Genomic DNA, 22840 nt, shown 5'->3' with positions numbered 1-22840 from the left:
CTCAGATGTTAATGGAAAACTTGACAGAGCTGAACTGCCAGAAAAGATTAGGTCTGAATCGGCTACAAACAGTCATTTTGTTCCTCAGTTCTGATGCAGGGCTGTTTCCAGCCTAAAAAGACTTGCATTTATATAGCGCCCTTCATGACCACCAGGCGTCTCAAAGCGCTTTACAGCCAATGAAGTACTTTTGGAGTGTAGTCACTGTTGTAATATGGGAAATGTGGCAGCCAACTTGTGCACAGCAAGCTCCCACAAACAGCAATGTGATAATGACCAGATAACCTGTTTTTGTTATGTTGATTGAGGGATAAATATTGGCCAGGACACCGGGGATAACTCCCTACTCCTGCCACCTGTATCAGGCAGTATGCAGCCAGTGTCCCATGACGTCCATAGGGCTCTGATTGCCATTTCAGGACAGAGCTAAGCAGAAGGAGCCCTGTGCCCTCTCTGACCAGTTGTACTGGCGGAAGAGCAGAAGAGGCCCCAGAGAGGAAGGTTTTTACAATTATTTCTGTGGGGCTCCAGGAACAGCAGCAGTGCTTCTCCGGGCCCATAAAAATCATCAGCTAACTCCACCCCCGCTGCAATCGCAAAGCTGCCCTCCCATCCCCCTTCCCCTCCCTTCCTCCCCTCCCTTCAATCTCCTCCCCTCCCTTCAATCTTCTCCCCCTCCCCTCCCATCCCCCTTCCCCTCTCATCCCCCTTCCCCTCCCCCCTTCCCACAATTTCCTCCCTTCCCCTCTCCTCCCCTTCCCATCTCCTCATCCCCTGGTTTTGAGCGTCCTTTTCATTAGTAGCTCTGCGGGTGGAACCCCTGTGAGCGAGTGTGATCGGAATCTATTGGCCAACAGGAGGCGTGATAAGTGGCTTTGTAGGGAACACCCTTGGATTCTGAGCATCCCCTGTTTGATTATCTGCACTGCTCGTTCTGCCTGGCCGTTTGAGGCCGGCTTGAACAGTGCCGTTCTGACATGGTTGATACCATTTCCTGCCATGAAGTTCTGGAATTCAATGCTTGTAAAGCACAGGCCATTGTCGCTGACCAAGACGTCCGGTAGACCATGGGCGGCGAACATTGCCCGTAGATTTTCTACCGTGGCAGAGGATGTGCTTGAATTTAAAATGGCACACTCAATCCATTTGGAGTAGGCGTCTACTGCAACCAAAAATATTTTTCCCATGAAAGGACCTGCGTAGTCCACATGGGTGCATGATCATGGCTTGGCGGGCCAGGACCAGGGGCTAAGGGGGGCTTCCCTGGGCGCATTGCCCAGCTGGGCACACATGTTGCATCTGCGAACACAAAGTTCCAGGTCTGCATCTATCTCTGGCCACCAAACGTGTGACCTGGCAATTGCCTTCATCATGACAATGCCCGGGTGCTCATTGTAGAGTTCTCGGATGAATGCCTCTCTGCCCATCTGGGGCATGACTACTCAGTTTCCCCATAGTAGGCAATCGGCCGGAATCGAGAGTTCATCCTTGCGCCTGTGAAATGGTTTAAATTCCTCAGGGCATGCTCCGTACGTGGCTGCCCAGTCCCTATTCAGGACACATTTCTTGACTAAAGACAGTAGCGGGTCTCTATTTGTCCAGACTTTGATCTGGTGGGCTGTCATGGGTGAGCCTTCGCCTTCGAAAGCTTCAACAGCCATGACCATCTCAGCATCAAACTCAGTTGCCCCCTCGGTGGTGGCTAGTGGGAGCCTGCTGAGTGCATCGGCACAGTTTCAGTGCCCAGTCTGTGCCGAATTGTATAGTCATAGGCAGCTAACGTGAGTGCCACCTCTGTATGCGGGCCGACGCATTTGCATTTATGGCCTTGTTGTCGGCCAAAAGGGACGTTAGGGGTTTGTGCTCTGTCTCCAGCTCAAATTTCCTGCCAAACAGGTACTGATGCATTTTTTTTTACTGCATATACACATGCTAGCACTTCATTTTCTACCATTCTGTAGCCCCTTTTTGCCTGGGACAGACTTCTGGAGGCATCAGCTACCGGCTGTAACTGACCCTTGGCATTAACATGCTGCAACACACAGTTTGCCACCGGATAGCATCGCAAAGAGGTCCTCCGCTCTCGGTAGTGGCTACTGGTCTTGGAGTGACACCCGATTGATGGTGACCTTGTAATCACCACATATCCTGACCGACCCATCCACCTTGAGCACCGGCACAATCGGGCTTGCCCAGTCACTGAATTCAACTGGCAAGATGATGCTGTCCCTCAGCAGGCGGTCCAATTCGCCTTCTATCTTTTCCCGCATCACGTACGGCACCGCTGTGGCCTTGTGGTGTACTGGCCTGGCATCCGGGTTTATGTGAATCACTACCTTGGTCCCCATGAAAGTGCCAATCCAGGTTGAAATAGTGAGTCAAATTTGTCCAGGACCTGTGAGCATGAAATTCGCTCCACAGCAGACATCGCCCCATTTCCAGTTCATGACAGCCAGCCAACTCCTCCCCAGCAGTGCGGGACCGCCCCCGGGACAATCCAGAGTGGCAACCTGTTCTCCGAGTCTTTGTGGGTCACGACTACCATGGCGCTGCCTAGCACCGGAATGATCTCCTTTGTATATGTCCTTAGCTGTGCGTCAATTGGCAATAATTTTGGCCTCCTGGCCTTGGACGCCCACAACTTGTCGAACTGTTTGTTACTCATCAGGGACCGGCTGGCTCCCGTGTCTAGCTGCATTAATACTGGGATGCCATTGAGGAGCACTTTCATCATTATCGGTGGCGTCCTGGTGTATGAACTGTATATGTGCTCCACATGAACTCGCTGAACTTCAGCTTCCAGCGATTTCCCCCAGTATTCATTTGGCCTCGGAGGGCTTACATTGGGCCCGTCCTCCTCGTACATCAACCTGGCTGCAGGCTTCCTGCACATACGCGCCAAGTGACCGCTGACGTTGCAATTTCTGCAAGTATATTGCTGATACCTGCAAGCTCTGGCTGTGTGTTTGCCTCCACACCTCCAACATGAGCCGTTGTTGGAAACAAAATGTCCATTACCAGTCGATCGTCTATGACTGTCTCTGTAACTGTCCTTAAACGCACCATTGACAGGTGTTGATGGCCCCATTACTGGCCACATTGTCCCTTGCGATGGCACGAATCACTGTTCAGCTAGCCATTGTCTCTGTTGAATTCTCCCTTTGGGTTCGACTACATGCTCGGGCATGACCAATTGCCTCTGTCTGCCTGGAGAACTGTGTGCCGCATTAACAATGTTGACTCCCTGCCCATTTGCTGCATTTAACCCAAGATTTTTGTCAAACATCATTCTGGTCTCTTCCTCCCCTGAGATAAATGTCTGGGCCATCAAAGCCATCGTTTCCAGGGTCAAGTCTTTGATCTCAATCAGTTTCCTGAAAACCCCGCCCGATGCCCTCAATAAAAAAGTCTCACAGCAGTTCCGCTCTGCATGCATCTGGGAACTTACATAGGCTTGCCAGTCGCCGGAGGTCTGCCACGAAGTCTGGAACGCTTTGCCCTTCTCGCCGCCGGTGCGTGTAAAATTGGTGTCTCGCCATGTGCATGCTGCTCAGTGGTTTAAAGTGTTCCCCGATCAACTTACTGAGCTCTTCAAAAGTCTTGTCCACTGGCTTCTCTGGCGCTAGAAGGTCCTTCATCAGGGAGTACGTCCTGGATCCACAAACCGTCAGGAGATGAGCCCTGCGTTTGTCGGCTGAATTCTGTCCCACCCATTCCTTAGTGATGAAACTTTGCTATAGTCTCTCAATAAAATCGTCCCAATCATCACCAACACAGTCCCTCTCGTCTGTGCTGCTAGTGGCCATGCTCGCGTGGTTTAAATCCCAGTTTCTTGTTGCCAATAATATGTCCTTTCTATAAAGTACAAATGCACACGAGGCCCATACTAGAGAGGTCACTCTGTGACCAGTAACCTTTATTCCAGCACTGAAGTGGAGAAGATGGGTGGAGCTTCCCCTTTTATACCTGAAAGTCCAGGTTAGGAGTGTCTCCCACAAGTTCACCACCTAGTGGTCAGTGTTCTCACGGTGTACAACTTAGGTCAGTTTATACATGGATTACAATGACAGTTGAATACATGACATTCCCCCTTCCCCTTCCCCTCTCCTCCCCCCTTCTCCTCATTCCCCCCTCCCCCTTCCCCTCTCCTCCCCCCTTCTCCTCATTCCCCCTCCCCTTCCCCTCTCCTCACCCGCTCCCCTCTCCTCCCTATCCCCCCTTCCCCTCTCCTCCCCTCCCCCCCCGTCCCCTCTCCCTCCTCCCTTCCCCCCTCCTCCCCCTCTCCTCCCACTCCCACTCTCCTTCCCCTACCCCCGTCCCATCCCCTCTCCTCCCCCTCCCCCCTCCTTCCCCTTCCCCTCTCCTCCCCCTCCTCCCCTCCCCCCTTCCCCTCTCCTTCCCCTCTCCTCCCCCTCCTCCGCCTCTCCTCCTTCCCCTCCCCTTCCCCTCTCCTCCCTCCTCCCACCTCCTCTACTCCCTCCTCCCCCTCCCCCCTCCGCCTCTCCTCCCCCTCCCCCCTTCCCCTCTCCTTCCCCTCCCACTTCCCCTCTCCTTCCCCTCCCCTTTCCCTCTCCTCCCTCCTCCCCCCCCTCTCCCCTCTCCTCCCCCCTCCCTCCATTTATCTTGCCAGCGGCCAGGCAGACTTCGGGCTGCCCGCTATTGTGCTGTCCAGAATCTGGAGAATTGCATCGGGGACTATGTTTGCCACCTGCAGCTCGCTGGATCTATTTAAATGAACTCCAGCCTCCTCACTTCCACCAATTGGCTGCCCAAAATGTAAAATCTATCCCAACGACGCCCACCCCCACCTCGCAAGTTGTTTTATAATGTTCCTCTTTCCATTTTCTTAACAGAGGTGCTGACCTATTAATGCCTCTGTTAAAACAGTGAATGGAAGAATGTCACACTGATGCATTAAATGCCTGCTAAAATTAGTCTAATGTCTACCCAATTACGTGATTAGGAATGTTACATATAAAAAGAAATTAAATATCAGCTTTATAAATATAAGAATAGTTGAAAGTTTTGTGGCATTTATTCAAATAATTACTGTTTTCCTATGATTGCTACATATGTTGCAATCTTTAACTTCAGGAAAATACAGGATAATGTTGGTGGGACAGGGGATGCATCACAAATACTCAATGGACAGAACTTGGAATTACTCAATGTCAAGCGGCATTCACGTGGATCTGATGGGAAAAGGGCTTCACCTGTTTTAGAAAAGCAAATCAGCTGGACAATCCAGGATCTGGATAATTGTATTGATGAGACCCTGAAGGTAACTTGTTAACTTTCCAATGCGGTGCAGTAAACTAAGTGATTCCCCTTATTGTTTGCACGAAATTTAATCACTATAGCGAAACGATGAACTACATTTCATGGTGAATTACCTAAAAACCTGGGGGAGGCGATTAATTGGCTGTTAGTCTATTACCATTGCAAACTGGGCTGTGATGTTCTCTATAGTTGAATAGCATGTTGATACTTGTGTAGACTTAAAAATGAAGAATACCACTTGGGTGAGCTACTGGAGGGCTACTAATGCCAGAGGAACTGTAACACTCTGAGGACACCTTCAGGAAAAGGGAAGGGGAGAAAATTGGGTGGATGGTGAGCGGAGCTAATGTGCCAGGGCCGTAAGTTTACTCTGTGCAGAAATATTTAACTTGCTAGCTACCAGGTAAGGATTGCCTTAATATTATAAAAGTAACGAATAACTGCTCATGGTTAAAACCAAGCAAGTTTTAACACCGTTTTGTACTTGCAGATCACAGACACTGACAACAGAGGCAGCAGGAAATCATTAACAAAACACGTACAATGGACAGGTAAGTAAAAAATGTTTTTTTGTTAAATTCACACATATGCATGAAGTTCTAAATGCGGCATATATTCCCTTTAAATACCCTTCTCGGGTATTACCGATAAGACGTAGTAACAAGCCGCCTTCCTCTTTTTAAGTGGGGATGTTTTAGTTGTGTACTGGGTTGGACATTTTCACTCTGTAACAAGAGATTGTTCACAAGTTCTTTGCAATTCCACATAGATGCTGAAATAGATTTATAGAGTCACAGGACAAAAGGAAGTTATTTGTTCCATTGTGCCTGTGCTGGCTCTCTACAGGAGCTATCCATTTAGTCCCATTCACCTACCATGCCCCATGTCCTTTCAATATATTTTTTCAATTATTTATCCCCTTCCCTTTTAAAAACTATTATAGATTCTGCTTACACTGCTGTTTCTGGTAGTGCATTCCATATCCTAACAACCCTCTGTGTATAAAAATTATCCTAACCTCTCTTTTAGTAATTATTTTAAATGTATGCCCTGTTAACTCCCTGGCCAGTGAAAATAGTTTATCCCTCTTTACCTCATAGAAAACCCCTCATAATTTTGAATACCTCTTTAGATCTCCCTTTAACCTTCTTTGCTATAATGAAAAGAGCTCCATTTTCTCTAGTTTGCCTTTAGAATGGAAGAAAATATTTCCAAGCTGGCAATTTGGATCTGCCCCTAAGTGTGCGAACTTCCGCTCACTGCTGCCTTCCGTCCCCATTATGACCGACTTCCGGTCCGCTGGGGAAATAAAGCCAAAGAGCAGAATTTCGCTCAAGAGGCCACCGCAACAACCGCGCCGGTAAAAACAGCTGAAACAGGGTAGAAACATAGAAACATAGAAAATAGGTGCCTGAGTAGGCGATTCAGCCCTTCGAGCCTGCACCACCATTCAATATGATCATGCAACTTCAGTACCCCATTCCTGCTTTCTCTCCATGCCTCTTGATCCCTTTAACTGTCAGGGCCATATCTAACTCCCTCTTGAATATATCTAACGAACTGGCATCAACAACTCTCTGCGGTAGAGAATTCCACAGGTTCACAACTCTGAGTGAAGAAGTTTCTCCTCATCTCGTTCCGAAATGGCTTGCCCCTTATCCTTAGACTGTGACCCCTGGCTCTAGACTTCCCCAACATCGGGAACGTTCTTCCTGCATCTAAACTGTCCAGTCCCGTCAGAATTTTATGTTTCTATGAGGTCCCCTCTCTTCTTCTAAACTCCAGTGAATACAGGCCCAGTCGATCCAGTCTCTCCTCACATGTCAGTTCTGCCATCCCGGGAATCAGTCTGGTAAACATTCGCTGCACTCCCTCAATAGCAAGAATGTCCTTCCTCAGATTAGGAGACCAAAACTGAACACAATGTTCCAGGGGAGGCCTCACCAAGGCCTTGTACAACTGCAGTAAGACTTCCCTGCTCCTATACTCAAATCCCCTAGCTATGAAGGCCAACATGCCATTTGCCTTCTTCACCGCATGCTGTACCTGCATGCCAACTTTCAATGACTGATATACCATGACACCCAGGTCTTGTTGCACCTCCCCTTTTCCTAATCTGCCACCATTCAGATTATATTCTGCCTTCATGTTTTTGCCCCAAAGTGGATAAACTCACATTTATCCACATTATACTGCATCTGCCATGCATTTGCCCACTCACCTAACCTGTCCAAGTCACCCTGCAGCCTCTTAGCATCCTCCTCACAGCTCACGTCACCACCCAGCTTAGTGTCATCTGCAAACTTGGAGATATTACACTCAATTCCTTCATCTAAATCATTGTAAATAGCTGGGGTCCCAGCACTGAGCCCTGTGGCACCCCACTAGTCACTGCCTGCCATTGTGAAAAGGACCCATTTATCCTGACTCTCTTTTCCTGTCTGCCAACCAGTTCTCTATCCACATCAATATATTACCCCAATACCATGTGCTTTAAGTTTGCACACCAATCTCTTGTGTGGGACCTTGTCAAAAGCCTTTTGAAAGTCCAAATACACCATATCCACTGGTTCTACCTGTCCACTCTACTAGTTACATCCTCAAAAAATTCTGGAAGATTTGTCAAGCATGAATTCCCTTTCATAAATCCATGCTGACTTGGACCGATCCTGTCACTGCTTTCCAAATGCGCTGCTATTTCATCTTTAATAATTGATTCCAACATTTTCCCCACTACTAATGTCAGGCTAACCAGTCTGTAATTCCCTGTTTTCTCTCTCCCTCCTTTTTTAAAAAGTGGTGTTACATTAGAAACCCTTCAGTCCACAGGAACTGATCCAGAGTCGATAGACTGTTGGAAAATGATCACCAATGCATCCACTATTTCGAGGGCCACTTCCTTAAGTACTCTTGGATGCAGACTATCAGGCCCCAGGGATTTATTGGCCTTCAATCCCATCAATTTTCCTAACACAATTTCCTGACTAATAAGGATATCCTTCAGTTCGTCCTTCTCGTTAGATCCTCGGTGCCCTAGTATTTCTGAAAGGTTATTTGTGTCTTTCTTTATGAAGACAGAACCAAAGTATTTGTTCAATTGGTCTGCAATTTCTTTGTTCCCCATTATAAATTCACCTGATTCTGACTGCAAGGGACCTACGCTTGTCTTCACTAACCTTTTTCTCTTCACATAGCTATAGAAGCTTTTGCAGTCAGTTTTATGTTCCCTGCAAGCTTCCTCTCATACTCTATTTTGCTCCTCCTAATTAAACCCTTTGGCCTCCTCTGCTGAATTCTAAATTTCTCCCAGTCCTCAGGTTTACTGCTTTTTCTGGCCAATTTATATGCCTCTTCCTTGGATTTAACACTATCTCTAATTTCCTTTGTTAGCCATGGTTGAGCCACCTTCTCCGTTTTATTTTTACTCCAGACAGGGATGTACAATTGTTGAAGTTCATCCATGTGATCTTTAAATATTTGCCATTGCCTATCCACCGTCAACCCTTTAAGTATCATTCGCTAGTCTATTCTAGCCAATTCACGTCTCATGCCATCGAAGTTACCTTTCCTTAAGTTCAGGACTCTAGTCTCTGAATTAACTGTGTCATTCTTCATCTTAATAAAGAATTCTACCATATTATGGTCACTCTTCCCCAAGGGGCCCTGCACAAGATTGCTAAATAGTCCTTTCTCATTACACATCACCCAGTCTCAGATGGCCAGCCCTCAAGTTGATCCCTCGACATATTGGTTTAGAAAACCATCCCTAATACACTCCAGGAAATCCTCCTCCACTGTATTGTTACCAGTTTGGTTAGCCCAATCTATATGTAGATTAAAGTTGCTCATGATAACTGCTGTACCTTTATTGCATGCATCCCTAATTTCTTGTTTGATGCTGTCCCCAAACTCACGACTGCTGTTTGGTGGTCTGTACACAACTCCCACTAGCGTTTTCTACCCTTTGGTATTCCGCAGCTCTACCCATACAGATTCCACATCATCCAAGCTAATGTCCTTCCTTACTATTTGTCGAGGAAATATTTAGCTTAAATTAACTCAGACGGAGACTTTCAGAATTGCACTTCGAGAGAATTTATTTTTAAAAAGCGAGATATCTCGGCGAGCCTGCTTGGACCGTACCAAGGCAGAAGACTCTCCCGTACAAGCAAATTGTCCCTATCTTTATACAGAAGTTGAATACAGAAATAGAAAAGGAATCTTATTCATTAGTCCTGCGAGTACAAAGGTCGTCTCAGGAGGTACACACTCTATCTGTCCTTGCATAGTTTCTCCCTATTCACAGTCTGATAAGCAGAATGAAAGGAGACTCCCTTTTAATACCAGATGGTCATTTAATTGCATCTCTAAGTTTCAAGGCTAAAAAAGCGTGGCTATTTTTCTTGTCCTATTATTTCTTTAAGCATAGCGAAGAACAGAATTTAACCCTTCCCTTTTCCATAAGCCATAGATTCATAGATTCTTTCTTCCACAATTCCCTCCTTGTTGATCTTTTTATTTTTTAGATCAACACAATTTCCTATATTCTCTTCTTGAGCAAAAGGGGGTTTATACCCTTCAGGATAGGGTCGCATTTGGAGATATTCGTCTTCATCAACCTTTTCCTCTAAGCGACTTAACCTTCCTTTCATGCATACACCTTTTCTTTCTATTTCGGAGAGCAGGCCTATTACATGACTAATTACATTTTTTAATTTTATCCACATTCCGCAAAGGATTATTAATAATACAAGCATAACCACACCTACGTTTACTATGGGGTGTATAGCAAGCTTCAGTACTGCTGTAGCTTTTGGGGACCATCCGGTAAACACATCCCACCAGTGGTGTACTGTCAAAGAGGTGACTTCATCTGCGATTCTCACTAGCTGCCCCTTCTTGTAACTCATTTCGACTCTAAATTGGTGGATGTCTCTGCCTTGCTTTGACAGAGCTTCCTCAATTTTCTTGTCATTCCGTATCAAATTGTGCAGTCTGGTCAAATTAATTACAGGGGGTAAGGGTTCAATCTTGTGCATAGACAGATATTTTTCTACATTTTGCCACTGCCCAAAGGTATAAGTTCTTTTACTTCAGGGTCATACAGGGTGTAGATTCTTCTCACGCATTTATTAATGGGGGGTTTATACAAAATTCCATCCAGATAGACAGGTTTATTTCCTGTCACACAGATCTCATTCTGTCCTATTTCCGTTATATCAGTGTCATTTGTTAGTTTTAATTCCCATTTACATACTCTAATGGAGTGCTGCAGTGAGCATGGTTCGTGTATGGCGGTCTGATAGGGACATACCATTCCGAATGGCCATCTAGCACTTCCCCTCTGGTGATGTGTCATATTCTTCTCATCGAGCCAATCTCCTTTAAATTCTGGGTACCAGAAGTTCTGTCCAAACAGCTGGGGCATTACTTGGAACTGACACCAAATTTCTTTTCGTGTCATACTTACTATCTCTCCAGTAACGTTACATCCTTTTGAATTACAACTGGTATATCTTTTTTGAGGGCTAATGGTTAAATTAAGAAGCTTATCTCTTTTGTTAATTTCCAGCAACCTTTCCCATGTGTTAGCATGGAAGGATAATATTTTCCTTTCTAACTCGGCTCTTAATAGCTGTCTGATCATTTCTTTAAACAGGCAATGGGTGTACTTGTTTACTCCCTGTTGTTCTTTCATTAGGTTCTCTATTTCATTCTCTATCCCTTCATTCTGTTGCCAGGTCATTTTATTTATGACGTAACCTGATATCTGTAATTGCTGTAATCCTTCATCCCAGGCATTTCTGATTTTTATATCTTCCCCTACCAGTCCTCCGACGGCCGGGATTTTATTTTGTAGGGTCTCGATATCCATGGAGTTCAATGCTCCTATTCCTGCTCCCACTCCACCTAACACAGTCTCTAATACATCCCCTTTCTTTCTTTAGGGTCTTTCTTTTTCAAAAGATACCTTAACACTGGTTGTGTGGCGACCATCTTCTTTCTTTGGGGGATATTTAATTCGTATTGTTAGATTTAATACACCTGGGGATCTTACCACTAGGATGCAAGTGGTCAGTATCCTTTTTAGATGTCCCGGGTCCGGATCTTCTGGGTGGCCGGATTCTTTTACTGACCATTTTACCACAAATGGGTCTCCTCCATTCACCGGGGTGTTATTCATGCACAACATCCGCTGCCCTTCTACCATACTTGTATATGAATAACGGAGGAAGTCTTTTCTCTCGTCCGGCCCTCCTATGTACCACCATCTCTTGTTTTTCCCTGTGCTCCCGGTACACTTCATCCACACATTGGCCTGGTATTCTATGAACAACTGATACCCTTTCCCCAATATAAATTGGAACTCCCCTCTTTCTTCCTTCATTCCACATGCCTCACATCGTGCCGTAAAATTCCCTACCTTACAACTTTGGCCTACTGGGCATATAAAATTGCCTTGCTGCCTTATACTATTACTTCTTTCCCATACCATATTTCCCTTCCATACTCTTCCTTCTTTTAGGACCTCTTCCTCCTGCCGGGAGTTCCCTGTCGCTAAAATGATCAATATACCTAACGTCCATTTATAATTTTTCCAAGAGTCCCTTCCCATCTTCCCTTTCTTGTTTGTTTCTATACCACTCTTGAAATAAGTCATTACAATAACAACACGTCCACACGATAGTAACAGTGACCCAAATAATAAAGGCCCAAACTGGCACACAAATGAGCTCTGACATCCGTCCGTGAATTTTGGGCAATAATTTCAAGTCCAAATATTTAATACAAGAGCAGGTACAGTTCTTCAGCGAGAAGATGGCTGTTTTCTTAGTCGGGCGACCGTAGTACATCCTGGTTCAATGCCTTTTCCTTCGGCTGTAATTCGTCGGGGAAATAATATTTACAGCGGGTTGCATGCACCCAGTTCGGGTGCTTTTCCAACTTCAAAGCGGTTCGTGTTGTGAGAATTATCTGATACGGTCCTTTCCACCTAGGAGAAAAGGATTCTTTATTTAATGTTTTTACTAACACTTGATCTCCAGGTCTGAAAGGGTGCATATTTCCTTCCGACGGGGGCACCTGTGTCTGCTTTATTTGTTCATGCAGACTTCTTGCTATTTCACACATGGCCTGAGCATACTTTAGTGATTTTTCATCATTCCAAATTAATGCTATTTTTTCATCTGCCAGTGGTGGTTTTACGCCAGTAGGCATTGGTCTTCCCAATAAGGCTTCATGTGGTGTCAAATCAGTGTTTCGGTTTTTCTGGTTTCTCATTGTATACAATACTAATGGTAAGGCTTCTGGCCACTTCAGTCCAGTCTCCTGACATACCTTGGTAAGGGTAGATTTTATTACCCCATTTACTCTTTCTACCATTCCCAAGGACTGTGGCTGATATGGTATATGTAACTTCCACTGGAACCCTAACGCTTCTGCAAGGTTTTGCACTATTTTTCCGGTGAAGTGGGTTCCCCTGTCACTGTTGATTCCCATAGGTATCCCATATCTTGGTACTATTTGTTTAAATAGAATTTTTACTACTGTTCGGGCATCGTCTTTCCTAGTGGCGTACGCTTCTACCCACCTTGTGAACATATCTACTATGACTAATAGATACTTAAGACCTGATACTGGAGGCATGTGGACAAAGTCAATTTGCAAATTTTCAAAGGGCATACTTGGTTGGGGTAGATGATCATATCCAGCAGGTGTTTTACCTGTTATTTTGTTGACAAATTTGGCATGTCCTAGCAACTTTCTCAATTACTACTGTTATTCCTGGTGCATACCACTGTGCATTAATAGCATGTATCATCCCTCCTTTGCCCATGTGAGCCTGACCGTGTGCTAGGCGAGACAGGGGCAAAAACAGAGATCTAGGGCAAACAGTTCGCCCATAAGGGTGATACCAAATGTCGTTTTTTAGAAAACAACCCTGGTTTTCCCAATTTCTTCCTTCCTGCATGGTAACTTGTTGGGCTGTTTTAAGTTGTTGGATGTCAAGTACCTGTGGAGGGGAGACTGAGACTGCTTGAAGGCAGTCTGCCTGTGCCGAAGCGGCCTGTTTGGCTGCTTCGTCAGCCCTCCTATTTCCTACTGATACTTCATCCTCACCGGTTGTGTGAGCTGCACATTTGATAACGGCTACCTTACTTGGCAACTGAATGGTGTCTAATAGATTAAGCACCAGTTGAGAGTGCTTAATATGCTTTCCACCAGAGGTGATAAAGCCTCTGTTTTTCCACAGTTGTCCAAAATCATGGACCACACCGAATGCATATCTAGAATCAGTATAGATATTAGCAGTATGATCTTTAGCTATTATACAAGCTCTAGTGAGGGCAAACAATTCAGCAGCCTGAGCCGAGGTTCCGGGAGTCCGGGAGGCAGGGCGAATGCTTCAACAGTTTCGTGGGGATTTACAATAGCATAGCCTGCCAAAAACAAATCATCCGACGGCCTATGTGATGATCCATCCGTATAGAGAATAAGATCAGGATTGTCCATGGGCTCTGTGAGCAAATCTGGTCTTGGTAAGGTGGCTACTTCCACCGTTAACAGACAATCATGTTGGTCTGGATCCTCTACTTCTTTAGTAGGAAGAAAGGTGGCTGGGTTCACTACCGGTGCACGTCGAAAGGTATAGTTAGGGTGTGACAGCAGTAATACTTCATAACCTGTTCTTCGAGACGCTGTAAAGTGTTGTGTGGCAGCTGAATTAAAAAGTAATAACACAGCATGGGCTGTAATGACAGTACATGGATGATCCAAAACAATAGGTACCGACTTCTCCACCATGACCGCAGTAGCAGCTACAGCACGTAGACATGCTGGCATTCCCCTTACTACTGGAGGCAGCAAAAACGAATAATAAGCAACTGGTCTATTTCCCCCACCATGTTCTTGGGTTAGTACTGCGGTTGCAAATCCTTCTTTCTCATTCACATACATCTGAAAAGGTTTACCATAATTCGGAAGTCCCAACTCCGGAGCATTAGTAATGGCTTTCTTTAACTGTTTAAATGCCTCCTCTTTCTCTGGGGTCCACTCCACCTTGGGTGGGGCATCATTTAGGGCAGCTGATCTTAGGACCGCGTCCCATTCTCGATAATCGGGGATCCATTGTCTACAGTACCCAACCATCCCCAAAAATGACAAGATACCCTTCTTTGTCTTTGGTATGGTGGCCCTTTGAATTATCTGAATTCTTTCTGGTCCTAGCTGCCTCTGCCCTTGAGATATGTGAAAACCCAGGTACTGGACTTGAGTCTGACAAAATTGTAACTTTTGTAACGACACTCGGTGCCCTCTTCCACATAGGTGCTGTAACAGTTTCAGGGAATCTTGCATGCACCTGTATCCGTGGCTAGAAGCCACAAGCAAATTGTCCGCATACTGCAGCAGTACAGACTGGTCTGATAATGAACAGTCTTCGAGGTCTCTTTTTACTGCTGCTGCATATACTGCGGGGCTTTCGGTATATCCTTGGGGCAACCTGGTCCATGTGTACTGCTGCTTCTTGTGGGTGAAAGCAAACAGATACTGACTTTCTTGATTTAACGGGATGGAGAAAAAAGCTGAACACAGGTCTATTACAGTAAAGACAGTTGCTGTTGGTGGTATAGCAGATAGTATAATGTTGGTGTCCGATACCATAGGGGTGATAGGGACTACTATCTTATTAATAGCTCTCAGATCTTGCACAAATCTCCATTCATTCGGCCTATTAACCTTTGGTATGGGCAGTATCGGAGTGTTACACGGGCTCTGTGTCTTTTCTAAAACTCCTTGTTCCAACAATGCAGAAATAACTGGCTCTATCCCATTTTCTGCCTCTGGAGGCAGTCTGTACTGCCTAATGCTTGGTAACACGGCGTTCTTTATCAATTGTACCCGATGGGGTACTGCAGAATGTACTTGCCCAACATAATTCTTATGCTTTGCCCAAAGTTCAGAAGATACTTGATTCAATGCCATTGGCAGCTTAGGGCTTGGTTGTTCCGGGGGTTGCTGTTTTTCAAAAGTGGAGGCATGATTTTTACCTTTCCACTGGAGAATCCCCCTGTTGTGGGTGATAAAGTCTATCTGAACATTTTGCAATTTTATTACTGCCCAAGGTTGATAGCCGTGTTGCTGTTTTTCTCTTTCTATTCCTACAATCATCGGACCCATATCTTTAGGTTTCGCTGGCGGTTTTACAGCCAATGTCAGATGGGGTGTCGAGTTCGCTTCTCTAAACCGCTGTTGCTGTAAGGGTGTCAAATCGATGGCTACCCCCAATCCTTCTGGTCCAAAATAAATGCGGGGCGTAGCTTCTACTATTTCTTCTCTATTTAAAAAGGATTGTACCAAACACTGGTAAGTTTCAGCTTTTTGGCAAGTGTACCAGGCTGTACAGTGAAGCTGAACTGCCTCAAAGCTTGTCAAAATTATATACATCAATTCTTCAGTATTAGAGTCAAATTTAGCTTTTAAGTTTTGTATAACTTCATATATCAAGGGGGAATAGAAGTTGCCATTCAATTGCCAACAATAGAGGGCAGCCTTTTCTTTGTTATCCTCCCTTTTCTCTTCTTTAATCCCATTAAAGAACTGATGAATTTTATTTGAAGGGAGCTCCATGTACATTCCTTCCTTTGTGCAATAAATTGTGGCTCCTAGTTTGCACAAAATCTGTCTTCCCAATAAAGGGAGAGGTGTTGTTTTAGAGACTATCAAAGTCTCATCATTAACTGATTGTCCTTCAATTATCAATTTGGTAGGTTCAGATAAAAATTATTTCATGGGGATACCGGCCACACCCATACTTAAGACGATGGTGTTGCTTACAGGTAATTCCACAGAGGATGGTACAGAAGACATAGTAGCACCGGTATCCACCAGGAACTTCACATAAGTGTCTCCTACTTTTACTACTGCCAGAGGGTTTTCTTCTATGTCCGCTGATAGGCGAAGGGCTGGCGCCTGTACCACTAAGCCTCGGGGGCATCCCTATGCTGATTGGTGCGAGTTGGGGTTAGAGAACGAAAACTGAGGGGCCAAGGGAGGTAGAGGTTCGGGGAAACCCCCTTGCAATCCTCCACCCTGTTTCGGGGGGCACCTGCAATCGCGAGCCCAATGCCCTTTTCTTCCGCAATTTCTACACTCATCTTGAGAGCGGTCTCTTTGGGGCCACTGCCCTCTCCCTCTTCCTCATCCTCGTCCCCCATATCCTCCTCTATTATTCTGCGCTTGTCCTCTTCCTTTTTGCTGATAGTACTGACCTGCTGTTTTAGCCTTGTTTTCCTTATAGGTGAATAGTCCCTCCCTATCCATGTTGGCCAGTACTGTGATCGTTTCTTTCCAACTTTTTCCTTGCCAGTCCAAGACCTTAATTTTGTATGTTCTTGCTTGTTGTGGCAACATACAATTTAACAAAGTTTGCACTGCCAAAGGTTCATTTTGATCCATTGGTATTCCTGCATGCTCGTCCTAACTATTTTTCCATCTGCCTGCAAAATCTATCATCGATTCTTCTGCTTTCTGCAAGCAGCGGGTGACTTCCCCTATATCTCCATGCTTTTTAGCTCCCTTTAATATGGCATCCTTGCCCTGGTGCTGCAACCAATGTTCCCGGGACTCATTTCCTTCTATGTCATTATTTTCCCGCCAATCTCCGTTTTCGGCGGCGGGTATAGGGAACATATCTTTTACCCCTTGCCAAGAGGACCCATATGCTGCCTGCAGTAATAATTTCACATCTCCGAGGAGGGGGTTATAAATGGTACAGGTTTGCTCAAGCAATTTGTGAAAGGCTACTGGCTTCTTAACAGGATTAGGGGCGGCTGATATCATATCCCGAACTTCCCCCGGTGTCCAGGGCTTTGGGACAGCCGTGGTTCCGATCATTACACGAGGGGCTTGTGTCGTGGGGGTAGTGGTGGAATCGGCCTGTCTTATGGTATTCCTGGTATTCATTCCAGGGTCAGAGTTGGGGTTTTCGCCTTCGGCTCCTCCGCTTGCCCCTCCTTCCCCGTTTTCATTTTCTAGTGGGTTTTGTGGATTTTCTCGTCGCCTAGAGGCCTGATCCAGCTGAGCGGCCACTATTTCTATAATCTCCTGCCAATCATCTGGCTTGGTGGTTGGAAGACGGGGGTATAAGCCGACAGGGGAAGCGGTCATAACCGAGGCACTCGGGGGGGCTGTAAGAGGGAGGGGGCTTCTCCTTACCCTCCTCCTCTTTCTTTTTATTTTTAGGAGGCTGGTGCCTCTTTGCCACCTCTGTCCATTTTTTAAAACAATTCTCCATATAATCTTTATCCCAAGTGGGGTCCCCTGTCCCATTTTTGGTGGTCTGTCTCCATTCCTCAATTAAGGACAATTTAAAACTTCCTCCATATGGCCAATCCCCATCAGACCAACCGTACAAATCGCTACTAAACGTTACCGCGTATCTGTCGTCTCCTGTTTCTTTAATTACAGTGTCCGCCGGCGAGCCGGGCGGCACAATGGGATCTCCTACCTTCTCTCGTTGCTTTACTACCTTACTGATTCTTTTCTCAGTCTTAGGATGTACTTTCATTCTTTCAGTTGAGAGGTCATCCTTCTTTCCTTTTCTAGGAACTGGGTGCGAGCACCCTGCTCGACTAGAGCCGTTTCCCATTCTGCCGGGTGCAACGTCTCGCGATCTTTTCTGAAATGAGAGTTAGGACAATCCTACAAAATATACAATAATTTACAAAGCACTCAGCTCGGGGTCTCCTTTTGCCTTTTTGTTATTTTAGCTTCTTTGCGGTAGCGACCTTATGCCTCACCCCCTAGGGGATCTCGGCGGCCCGTCCCCCTTTTGCTAGGACGGCCTAGGCACCTTCCTTCTTTCAGCTAGGAAGGTCCTTAAAATTCCTCTTTTCTCTTTAAAAGTTAAATTTAGTTCTTTTGGATCTCGTTTTTTAGAGATCCTGCCGACTACGCCAGAATCTGTCGAGGAAATGTTTAGCTTAAATTAACTCAGGCGGAGACTTTCAGAATTGCACTTCGAGAGAATTTATTTTAAAAAAGTGAGATATCTCGGAGAGCCTGCTTGGACCGTACCAAGGCAGAAGACTCTCCCGTACAAGCAAATTGTCCCTATCTTTATACAGAAATTGAATACAGAAATAGAAAAGGAATCTTATTCATTAGTCCCGCGAGTATAAAGGTCATCTCGGGAGGTACACACTCTATCTGTCCTTGCATAGTTTCTCCCTGTTCACAGTCTGATAAGCAGAATGAAAGGAGACTCCCTTTTAATACCAGATGGTCATTTAATTGCATCTCTAAGTTTCAAGGCTAAAAAAGCATGGCTATTTTTCTAGTCCTATTATTTCTTTAAGCATAGCGAAGAACAGAATTTAATCCTTCCCTTTTCCATAAGCCATAGATTCATAGATTCTTTCTTCCACACTATTGTATTAATTTCCTCTTTAATCAGCAATGCTACCCCACCTCCTTTTCCTTTCTGTTTATCCTTCCTGAATGTTGACTATCCCTGGATGTTGAGTTCCCAGCCTTGGTCACCCTGGAGCCATGTCGCCGTAAACCCAATGATATTATATTCATTATTAGCTGCCACTTTATCACGAATACTCCTCGCATTGAGGCACAGAGTCTTCAGGCTTGCCTTTTTAACACACTTTGTCCCTTTAGAATTTTGCTGTAATGTGGCCCTTTTTGATTTTTGCCTTGGGTTTCTCTGCCCTCCTCTTTTACTATTCTCCTTTCTATCTTTTGCTTCTGCCCCCATTTTACTTCCCTCTGTCTCCCTGCATAGCTTCCATTCCCTTGCCATATTAGTTTAACCCCTCCCCAACAGCAGTAGCAAACACTCCCCCGAGAACATTGGTTCTGATCCTGCCCAGGTGCAGACCGTCCGGTTTGTACTGGTCCCACCTCCTCCAGAAACGGTTCCAATGTCCCAGGAATTTGAATCCCTCCCTCGTGCACCACCACTCAAGCCACGTATTCATCTTAGCTATCCTGCTATTTCTACTCTGACTAGCACGTGGCACTGGTAGGAATCCTGAGATTACTACCTTTGAGATCCTGCTTTTTAATTTAACTCCTAGCTCCCTAAATTCAGCTTGTAGGACCTCATCCCGTTTTTTACCTATATCGTTGGTATCTATATGTACCACGACAACTGGCTGTTCATCCTCCCCTTCAAAATGTCCTGCAGCCGCTCCGAGACATCCTTGACCCTTGCACCAGGGAGGCAACATACCATCCAGGCAACATTGCAGCCGCAGAAACATCTATCTATTCTCCTTACAATCGAATCCCGTACCACTATAACTCTCCCACTCATTTTCCTGCCCTCGTGTGCAGCAGAGCCACCCATAGTGCCATGAACTTGGCTGCTGCTGCCTTCCCCTGATGAATCATCCCCCCAACAGCACCCAAGGTGGTGTATCTGTTTTGGAGGGGGGATGACCGCAGGGGACCCCTGCACTACCTTCCTTCCACTGCTCTGCCTGATGGTCACCCATTCCCTATCTGCCTGAGTAACCTTTACCTGCGGTGTGACACTCACTAAACGTGCTATTCACGACATCCTCAGCATCGCGGATGCTCCAGAGTGAATCCATGTGCAGCTCCAGTGCCACAACACGGTCTGTCAGGAGCTGCAGCTGGATGCACTTCCTGAAGACATAGCAGCCAGGGACACTGGGAGCGTCCCTGACTTCCCACAAAGCACAGGAGGAGCATGACATGGGTCTGGGCTCTCCTGCCATGACTTAACTCTTAAATTAACTTAATTTGGCAACAATGTCAAAGGTTACCTACTGATAAGGTATGCCACATTTCCAGCAGTGGGCAATTTCTGCTCCAAACACAATCCAGCCTAAATAGCATAGGAACTATGTTACCTTATTGAGAATTTAATGATCCCAGTCTACGCTTATCCATATAACTTTCAATATTATCCCTCAGAGTAATCATTGCCCCATTGGCCAAGATTGATTCAATTTCCTGGCCAGTGGAAATAGTTTATTCCTTTTTACCTCACCGAAAACCCCTCATAATTTTGAATACCTCTATTAGCTCTCCTTTTAATCTTATGTTCCTGGAAAAAGAGATCGGTTAGGATCATAACAAGTTGGGGTTATATAGTATTCCCAGTCCCGTTTAAGTAATTATTTCATTCTAAAGTTTATTTTTAAAGTGGCATATATTTGACCTAATAATGCAACAGAATATTTGTTTATGAATCCCTATGAATAATTTTTTAATTCAGTTTTGAAAGTATACATAAAACATCACACATTAGAGCCTCTATTTTAACTGAACCCACCCAGAGGGAATGACGCGCTTGTTTTAAACCCGGCCCAATTTTTACCCTCCATTCTATTCATTGGAGCGTAAAATCGGATGGTGTGTACAACAGGCGTTCAACCTTAATCTACCTCATTACTGCCGTTGCTTTATTCCTAAAAAAAAAATTTACTTCTAGTTATCTCCGGATTTAGTGTCATTTTATTTATATCTTTGTGAAAATAGTTATTATTTGGGTCTCGTGTTTTGTTACCAAATTTTTAGTAAAATTTTAGTTTTGGCCTTAGAAGGAGTGAATCAAAAATTTTAGTTTTACCATTTCATATTTGCATATGGTCTTTCCAGAAACTTAAAAGAAATATGATTCAAGAATGTTTACAAGGAATGTTAGGAAACAACAACTTCTTAGGCAGTCCCCCGGGGTCGAGGATGACTTGCTTCCAAACTAAAATGAGTTCTAAGCTGACTGATGAGAACAATGGGGGATCTATAGTCTCTGTCACAGGTGGGACAGACAGTGGTTGGAGGGACAGGTGGGTGGGGTGCTTGATTTGTCGTACGCTCCTTCCGCTGTTTGCTTGGTTTCCACGTGCTCCCGGCGAAGAGACTTGAAGTGCTCGGCGCCTTCTCGGATGCTTCTCCTCCACTTTGAGCAGTCTTGGGCCAGGGATTCCCAAGAGTCAGTGGGGATGTTACATTTTTTCAAGGAGGCTTTGAGGGTTTCCTTGAAGTGTTTTCTCTGAGCTCCTGGGACTCGCCTGCTGTGACGTAGCTCGGAGTAGAGTGCTTGTTTTTGGAGTCTAGTAGCGGGCATGTGGACAATGTGGCCCGCCCATCGAAGCTGATCGAGGGTGGTCAATGCCTCGATGCTGGGGATGTTGGCCTGAGAGGGAACACTGACGTTGGTGCGCCTATCCTGCCAATGAATTTGCAGGATTTTGTGGAGGCAGCATTGGTGGTACTTCTCCAGTGCTTTGAGGTGCCTACAGTACATAATCTATATCTCTGAAGCATATAGGAGGGTGGGTATCACTACTGCTCTGTAGACCATGAGCTCGGTGCCAGATTTGAAATCCTGGTCTTCGAACATTCTTTTCCTCAGGTGGCTGAAGGTTGCACTGGCACACTGAAGGCAGTGTTGGACTTTGTCACTGATGTCTGCCCTTGCTCATAGTAGGCTCCCAAGGTATGGGAAGTGGTTCACATTGTCCATAGCCTCGTCATGGATCTTGATAACCAGGGAGCAGTACTGTGTGGTGGGGGCAGGTTGGTAGAGAACCTTTGTCTTACTGATGTTTAATGTGAGGCCCAGACTCTCGTACGCTTCAGTGAAAGTGTCAACGATGGTTTGGAGTTCGGACTCCGAGTGTGCACAAACACAAATGTCATCTACATATTGTAACTCAATGACAGAGGTTGGAGCAACCTTGGATCTGGACTGGAAGCGTCGGAGGTTGAAAAATTTCCCGCTTGTCCTGTAGATTAACTTCACTCCAGTGTGGAGCTTGTTAAAGGTGAGATGGAGCATTGCAGAAGCATTGCAGTTTCCTACCATCTGCTAGGAAACAACAATCTAAGCTTGAATGACAACTAAGACATTATTTGTCTGTTTCAATTTCGAAAATCAGTTGTGAGCTATGAGTTCCCTTATTTAAATTTTAGTTTTCTGTTTCATAAGAAATGATAACGCTGTTCACCAAAATAAAGTAATTTTTGTCGTCTCCAGTTTTTCCTATTTTTCGTCTCCTGTTAGTTGACCAAAACAGCACTGCCAAAGGACCTAATTTCTGGTTTGATCCTCTCTTAATCATTGTTTTTTATCATCCTCTCCTAAATAGCATTGGCTCTGGCTAGGATACGATCCCAACTATATTCTGGACTTTCAAAAGGCTTTTGACAAGGTCCCGCACAAGAGGTTGGTGTGCAAAATCAAAGCGCATGGTATTGGGGGTAATGTACTGACGTGGATATAGAACTGGTTGGCAGACAGGAAGCAGAGTGTCGGGATAAACGGGTCCCTTTCAGAATGGCAAGCAGTGACTAGTGGAGTGCCACAGGGCTCAGTGCTGGGACTCCAGCTCTTTACAATATAGATTAACGATTTGGATGAAGGAATTGAGTGTAATATCTCCAAGTTTGCAGATGGCACTAAGCTAGGTGGCGGTGTGAGCTGTGAGGGGAACGCTAAGAGGCTGCAAGGTGACTTGGACAGGTTAGGTGAGTGGGCAAATGCATGGCAGATGCAGTACAATGTGGATAAATG

This window comes from Pristiophorus japonicus, chromosome 1 (assembly GCF_044704955.1).
Source record: "Pristiophorus japonicus isolate sPriJap1 chromosome 1, sPriJap1.hap1, whole genome shotgun sequence".
Classification (NCBI taxonomy): Eukaryota; Metazoa; Chordata; class Chondrichthyes; family Pristiophoridae; genus Pristiophorus; species Pristiophorus japonicus.
The sequence above is the reverse complement of the archived record's forward strand: the minus strand, read 5'-3'. Positions refer to the sequence as shown.